The sequence below is a fragment of the Pleurodeles waltl genome, chromosome 3_1, assembly GCF_031143425.1.
Source record: "Pleurodeles waltl isolate 20211129_DDA chromosome 3_1, aPleWal1.hap1.20221129, whole genome shotgun sequence".
In the NCBI taxonomy this organism is placed as follows: domain Eukaryota; kingdom Metazoa; phylum Chordata; class Amphibia; order Caudata; family Salamandridae; genus Pleurodeles; species Pleurodeles waltl.
This window is the reverse complement of record NC_090440.1, coordinates 540,562,536-540,570,750: the sequence shown is the minus strand read 5'-3', so window position 1 is coordinate 540,570,750 and position 8,215 is coordinate 540,562,536. Positions and strand designations below refer to the sequence as shown.

General features: G+C 43.8%; 1 protein-coding gene across 1 annotated transcript in view; it reads left to right on the top strand.

Annotated features, from left to right (window-relative positions):
- Positions 1 to 2,936: 2,936 nt before the first annotated feature.
- C3_1H15orf61 (chromosome 3_1 C15orf61 homolog) overlaps positions 2,937 to 8,215 on the top strand; it is a 37,407-nt gene continuing 32,128 nt past the window's right edge. Inside the window, exon 1 of the mRNA XM_069222865.1 lies at positions 2,937 to 3,043. The gene's annotated coding sequence lies outside the window, so the exon portion shown is untranslated. The remainder of the gene's footprint in view (positions 3,044 to 8,215) is intronic.

Below are 8,215 nucleotides of genomic sequence, written 5' to 3'. Positions count from 1 at the left end.
ACTTGGTAAACGCGCCAGCCCTACAACACCGATTATTTAAAAAAAGACACGTTGCTGGCACCATCTCCCCTTAACCACTTAGAACCTTTTTATAAAAATTTAAAATAAAAATAGAGAGCCGCTCTTTCCTGACCTTTTCTATTCCTCCTTTCTAACGCGTAAGAGGCAAGACGCGACCCGGAAGTGAAGCTGCAACCGGCTTCTCTGACCCGCCCCTTACGCCGCATTTCATTTTCACTAAGTACCTGGTGCCCTGGAAGGCAAGCTTAGCTTCACTTTCAATTTTTTTTTTTTGCACGTGGGGGTTTGTTGTGGGAAGTAGCAAGCGGATTTAGGACTGCTTGCTTTCTTCTGACTCCTGCTCCTTCCCTCCTATATTTCTCTGCTTTTGACAACCACGCTGTATATATGCCGCGGTTGAGTGCAAGCACTGAAATGTCCAGTGCTGTTCCAGGTGCCTCAGTGGAGATGGAGAGGGCACCAAACTAACAAGGAAGCTGAGCCAATGGTCTGGGTTGGCAGGAAGAACAACACGAGTGGATGACGAGTGTACATCGTGCAACAATAGCGTTTCTTTTAACTTGGGGAAGCAATTCATTTTCATGCGTTACCTCCTGATCCCATTTTCTTGTACCACTACTTAATTCATGAGGCAGCATTCTTTACCCCAGACATGACTCAGCTAGAGCCAAAGGAAACAAGCATTTGGAATGCAATAGTCTCGTGTTTGCTCGAGTTAGAGCTCAGAGCATTGTAAATTACTGACTGGACTTTTATTGCCACACAGACGGAAAATAACAAGAGGAAGAGAGCGAGAGCGAGCTGGCCCTGGAAATGCCCCCCCTCTGATGTTGGTTTATGTTTACAGAGGGAGCTGGTGGGGAGGAGACTGAACACACACCCAAAGTGCAAGGCAAACAGGCCAATACTGAAAGAAAAAGTCCCCTTCAGAAGAGATAAACAGGACATAGCGTAATTACACAATACTTTGTGCTGCTCCCAAAGTGAAAAAAGGCAGGACAAAGAGGCAGAACTGACCACTAGCAAGCAAGGATTTTTGAAGGACACTGCAACTAACAAATCAATACACTGGAACTCACTCTATTGTATACTTTAGTATACAGAAGGCCGAACGCTAAAGCTTGACCTAAAAAGGAGGAAAGATTCCAGGTATGTATTTGATGTAAGCTTTATTCCATTTAAAGCTTAAGTGAAATAACAGGTGCACTCGATCAGCGCGTCCGCTGCTCCAGCTGTCAAATAGTAAACCTAGAGCAGCGTCCACCTCAGCCGCGAGCCTTATATATTCAAAACAAAACATAACACATGCGTGTTTCAAATAATAAACACTGCACGCTACAATAAAGAACACTACTACAATACAGAAAACATTCTAATAATTCAAGTACCAACCCACAACAAAACTCAAACAGCAAATATGAATAGGAAGCACTTTAAATATGTTCTGGATCTGCCTTAATGGTCCATGACTAATAAGTAAAGCAGTGGCGTTAGGAAAGTGGAAGGGGTCCTCCTGCACAGAACATGGAGGGGGCCCGCCTCCAGACTTAGGCCAGGTGCTGTGATGAGGGTACCCCAGGGAGCTCGGGCCCCCGCACCGCAGGGGTTGCGGGGGCCTTTGTTACGCCCCTGAAGTAAAGTAAACAAAGACAGAAAAGTCATGTTAGAAATGAATACATATGACTTTGTTTAAAATTCTATTTTATACCACTTCTAGACCTTTGCAAACTCTTAAAACAACAACAAATGGTCATTAATTTTCTCTCAGAAAGATAACATCCCTAGGTTCAATACTGGGGTGAAAAGCCTCAGCACTTAAGAGGTTAAATAGAACTTAACATAAAATCATCAATATTCATTTGTAAAACGACTTTTCTGTTTTCGTTTACTTTACTTATCATCCAGGCATCATTAAGGCAGCTCTAGAGTGCATTTTAAAGTACTTTCCATTTACATTTTCAATTGTGTACTAATAAAAGGGGAGGGGAAATACCGGCTTTATGTGATTTTTTTCCTACTTTTTATTTTTGCTGCCAGTACTTTAAACGGAGATACAGAAGTGCAGTTGTCACTGTTTAGAGTACCTGTTTGCTCCCGAGAAGTGCCGGTACTCTGCTATTATATGTATTTCCACTGCGCTGAGAAGTACAGGCACTCTACTTTACAGCTTGAAGAAGTGCCGGTACTCATTACCGGACAGTACCTGCCCATTTAAAGCACTGGCTGGTACATTGTACTGGTCATGGCGATTGACAATCAGCCAGGCGGTAACCCTATGTACTGAATGAAAGCTTTGATTTAAAGTGCAATAGCTGCAGAGACAGCTACTATGTATGAGTAAGAAACATGTTGTTTTCTTTAACATAGTTGCCAAGAGTTCCTATGACAAGGTTGACCTACAGCCTATTCTGTTTTTTTTCCCCTTAACAAGATAGGTTGCATATTACAGAACATTACATTCTGAATTTGGATGTGCGCTCTTAAAACTTTAATTATGAGTTCAACAACTGACCATGAAATTTGCAGAGCGTTCTCAGCTAACATGCAGGACTGGCTAAAGGAGTCACACTTGCCCTGGGTCATCCGACAAAGGCAAATGTTTTTTTTAATGTGATTTTACGAGTATGGTTAAGAAAAGACCTCTAAGGAGTCCGGGTCGGTAGGGCGCTCTGCTGTGCTAATAGGGGCGTTATTTTAAAACTTACAATAATTCGCCCCGCGCTTGCTGTCCTGATTGGATACTGTGCAGCACCCGGCTTGTCACCGCTCCATGGATTGGTCGATGGTATTGTCAGATGAGTCGTTCTACTTTGCCGTTTGATTGGCTAATGGAGGTTAGTTTCCCCGCCTTATCGTGCTGTCAATTGTTGTATACTTGCGTCCTGAATGGCTGGTCTGATCCCCGTGCTTCTATAAGCTGTCAGGTAGTTTATGTTCTGCCTTCCAGTTGGTTGTGCAGTGCCGTGTTTCTACCACAGAAGAAATCTGTTTTCATGGAAAAAGATGCTTGTTTAGCCTGAAGGTTAGTTGGGGGCTGGTGGTAGGAGAGTTACCGACATTTCAGCTGGGGGACCAGACTTGTGCCCCTACTTTTGTTCAAAATCCTGATATTCTTGGTAAAAACTTACTTTCCCCGTGCCTCAAAAAAACCAGCATTGGTAAAGCCTAAAGGTCTCACCTATGCGATTGTGTTTTAGACATGTACACCGGTGTGGCTGCTGTTCAACATGGCAAAACGTTAGTGGAGTGGGGTAGACTAGGGTAGAGTGGAACAGGTTAGGTTGGTGTGGAGTGGGGAAGAATGGAGGGGGTGGATTGGGATAGACTGAAGTGGGAGAGTTGGGTATATTAGCATTGTAGACTGGAGTCGGGTAGATTAAGGTGGAGTGGGGTAGATTGGAGTGGAGTAGATTGGGGAAGATTAGAGTGGGGTAGATTGGGGAAAAGTGGTGAGCAGTGGACAGGGTAGCTTAGAGTGGGGTTGAGTGGAGTAGCGTGGGATAGATTAGGGTGGAGTGGGGTAAACTGGAGTGAGATAGATAGGAGTGGAGTAGATTGCAGTAGATTGAAGTGTAATGGGATAGATTGGAGTGGAGTATGTTGGAGTGGAGTTGGATAGAATAGTGTGGGCTTCATTGGGATGTGGTAGGGTAGAGTGGGTTTGGGTGTGGTAGATTTGAGTGGAGTGGGGCAGATTGGATGGGGTAGATTCAAGTGGGGCAGATTGTATGGGGTAGATTGGAGTATGGTAGTTTGGGGTCTGGTAGATTGGAGTGGGGTGAATTTGGGTGAATTGGGTTAGATTGGACTGGAGTCTGGTAGATTTGAGTGGCATGTGGTAGTGTGGAGTAGATTGCGTAGAGTAGAATGAAGTGGAGTGGATTGGAGTGGGGTAAATTGGGATAGAGTGGATTTGGATAGATGGGAGTGGAGTAATATAGATTGGGGAAGAGTGTAATGGAGTAAATTAGGGTGGAGTTTGGGTGGATTAAACTAGGGTCAATCGGAATGGAGTGGGGTAGATTAAAGAGGGATGATCGAAGAGGAATTATTGGAGTGGGGTAGATCGGGTGGAGTGAAATATTGTGATAGATGGGGGAAGTGTGGAGTTCAGCGGACTGAGGTAGACTGGAGTATGTTGGAGTGGAGTACATTGGAGTGGGTTAGACTGGGAAGAGTGGAGCACAATGGATGAGGTAGATTGGAGTGGGGTAGATTGGAGTGGAGTGAGATATTGGGGTAGATTGGAGCGGAAAAGGGTAGATTGTTGGAAATGTGGAGTGCAATGGATTGAGGTAGACTGGAAAGGAGTGTGGTAGATTGGAGTGTGGAAGTTTGGAGCGGAGGGGGTAAATTGGGGCAGAGGGAAGTAGATTGGAGTGAGGTACCTTGGGTTGATAATGGTGAGGTAAATTCAAGTGAAATGTAGTAATTTCAGTGTGGTATATTGGAGTAGAATAAGGTAGATTGGAGTGGAGTGGAGTGGGGTGGATTGGATGGGGTAGTTTGGATTGGGGTGGAGTGGGTTAGATTGGACTGGAGTGGGGTAGATTTGAGTGGCATGCAGTAGTTTAGAGTGGAGTAGATTGGGTGGAGGGGAGTGTGGTAGATTGGGGTGGACTGGGATAAGCTGGGTGGATTGGAGTGGGTAGACTGTAGTGGGTTAGATTGGGGTAGTGTGGAGTGGGGTAGATTGGAGTGGGACAGAGTGTATTTGGGTAGATTGGAGGGGAGTAAGAGTATGGGGTGGGATAGGTTGGGTGGTTTATAGTAGGGTAGGTTTCAGTGGGGTATACTGGAGTGGAGCATACTGAAGAGGGATAATTAGAGTGGAGTGTGGTAGATTGGCATGGAGTGGATGAGGTAGATTGGAAAGGAGTAGATTGGAGTGGGGAAGATTGCAGTGGGGTGGTGTGAGGCAGATTGGAGTTGGTTATATTGGAGTGGGGTAGATTTTAGTGGAGTATTGTAGATTGGAGTGGGGTAGAATAGAGTGATGAGGAGTTGGATAGATTGCAGTGGAGTGGGATAAAATGGTATAGTATGAAATGAGGTAAATTGGACTTTGGTACATTGGAGTGGATTCAGGTGGAGTGGGTTGAATTTGGGTACAATGTAGTGGGGTGGATTGGGGTAGATTGGAGTGGGATAGATTGGAGTGGAGTGAAGTAGAGTGGGGTAGATTTGAGTGGAGTGCAATAGATTGGGGTGAAGTGGTGTAGATTAGAATAAGGGAGTGAGGTTGACTGGGTTATATTGGAGTAGAGAGGGGTTGATTAGTGTGGAGTGGGGTAGATTGGATCGCAGTGGAGTGGATTGGTGTGTTGTACACTGGGTTGGGTAAATTGGGGTGGAGTGGGGTAGATTGGGTGGAGAGGAGTAGGATAGATTGGAGTGTAGTAGATTGTAAGAGATGGGTAGGGTACGTTGGAGTGGAGTGAGTCAGATTGAAGTGAAGTGAAGTGGAGCAGACTGCAGTGATGTAAGTATTTTGGAGTGGAAGGGAAAAGAGTGGAGTGTTGTGAGTAGTTTGGACTGGTGTGGCGCAGAGTGTCTTAGAGTGGAGGGGCGTGCCGTAGAGTGAAATTTAGTGTTGTGGCATAGAGTGCAAGGGCATAAGGTGGAGTGGTGTTGTGTGGAGTGTGCATGGTCTAGTAGCGCACTGCCATTACAGAAACCCATTTCACCTGGAATGACCATTACATTTCCACCGAAATACGGGTTTACTGCTCACAAACGCTGTGTGCAAATGTCATCACCTAATGGTCTGATGTGTTTTGATCGTATTTAAGTATTTGTTTCCTCCACACTTCGGAATTACAAAGAAAATGTGCTTCATTTGTACTAATTTCGATATATTCTGAAACATCAGCAATGTTCATTTTTTTGTTGTGTGCTAGAATAAAGAGCATCCCTGCTCATCTTACATGTGTACTCAGCAGGATTGTCACATAAATTCTCTCACTTTTAAGTCGGATAAAGAAAAGTAAGCACCAAGCTCCCTGGAAGAGAGAGCCTGACATTTGACCTCTGACTTTGAATGCAGAGCAAATGTGACAAGATAAGAACAAAATTTAAAGGCCGGTTTAGTGAGTTCTTGGAAGAATACCGTAAATAGGGTATGATCCACAAGTGAGACGAACTCAAGCTTGACAGCCTAAAGCAAATAAAGCCTGCAAATAGAAAGCCAGAAAATGTGAGTTGCAGATCACAAAGCCAATGGTAAGCAGCGGGCAGAATGCTTTCCTAGGTCAGTTTTGTGTATGTCCTCAGGATGTCTTCAGCAAACCAGGCAGCTGACCTCTCTGGTACGCTACAACATAATGAATCTGACCTTGTGTCAGGTAATCAGGTGTTCGTGTAAAGTGATCTAATGTCCTTGGGCCAAATGTGTGATATACATTGCAAAAAAATGAAGTACATCATAGCTTACTCAGGGCTTATGGACTTAATGGGATGTGACTGCAAAGAGGTCAGCTTTCATTACAATGATTGCCACACAATATTCAAGTGCTTTATGTTATTGCTACCAGTCATTGCAATTCAGTGCTTTCATCTAGTTTCTTCAGTCTTGAGGCGATCAAAAACTGAAAACTTACACAATGCTTTGCGTTATTAATTTGAGTGTCCAGGGCCCGAACATTTTGCACTTGCTATGCTCACGTGACAAGGCATCTTCTGCTGACGAATTGTGGATAAGCTGCTTAGCAGGGTGGTGTCGCAAAAATAAAAGCAGGACTGGACCACCGCCACAGGCAGTAACGACGAGGAGATGGAAGTAACAAGGCAGTCTTGGAATGGCCGGCAGAGAAGTAACAAGTTTCTTCTTATTTGTTACTTCTGAGTCTCACACATTACTACCAAGTAGCCCCTATTGTATGGCATTCAGCCCGCCCTGGCTTTTTAGCCAACCGCACTTTGCATGCTGGAGATTTTTGAGCTTCTATTACCAACGTTAAACAACACAAAATGACAGGTCTTAAAATACAGTATGCCAATAGTGAGATGACTGACTCAGGATGTCAGGTCTGACATGCCTGTGCTTCTCAGCTATTGTGAGGTTCTGTCTAACGGACACTGTCTCTCTTTTGACTCTGCTAACAGGAGTGGTAGGTCTCCCTTTAATGCCACTAATGGACCTTCATAATGAGATGTTATAAATAAACTAGTCAAAGTGACACCATACCCTCCCCACAGCGGAATTACTGCAGGAGGATTCATAGATTCCATGTCATGGAATACCATATTCCAGTGAAAGACTCCTTTTACAAAACTGGATATTGAATTCTTGATTCGCACCATTTGACCAGTTTACTTAATAGTTTGCAAAAGGAAGAAACCGCAACTGGAAATTAAAGCACACGACCTTCTACTGGAAACTAAAGCAATCAAAAGTTACATGAAGCACATTTTACAAAACAAACACACGATTAGGCAATTCCAGCCAACCACAAAGAAGAACAAAACAGTTACAAAGTTTTACCAAAAAATGCCTCACGGCTTCGAGTGTCCGCTTTAAGTTTTGTGATATCTTGGACTGTTGGTCATCACTTGTGATGTTGCCAATTTCCTCTGTAATTTTAACGAGGAAGAGCAACCATGAGAACATAAGTCTACTTATGATCATATGATGGCTCATTCAAAGTAGCCTTGCATACTGGCATTTCATACTTTATTAATATAAGCCATGGACGTCATTTAGGGGTCGCCAGGGGTTGCCGCTGCGACCCCTGGCTTGCTGTTTGCGACCCATGGCACTGCCTTTTCGACTCCTGGCCTCAGGGGACTCAAAATCAGTGCCAGGGACACAAGAGTTTATTTCCAGTTATAATAATGTACAGACAGAGATACATGCACTCGCCAAACCGGCACAACTCCGACCTTTTCACATCAAAACATTCGAATCCCCCGTCACAGCCTACCCCGACATTCCACTGCCCCTGAGGTCATAGCATTCTCCTTTTACATTCTAACAATTACATCACTACACATCCCCTTCCCTTCCTTTTTTTTTTTTTTTTTTTTTAAATCACAAAACAAAAACAATAAAAAAAAAAATATATATATATTTTAATTTAATCACACAATTTTTTTTCTAATACCTTAGGTTTTCTCAGAACCCTGCCAAAACAACTTTTCTTCACTTCACCACCAGCTACAATTTTATTCTGTTCACGCTCATTCACATTACATT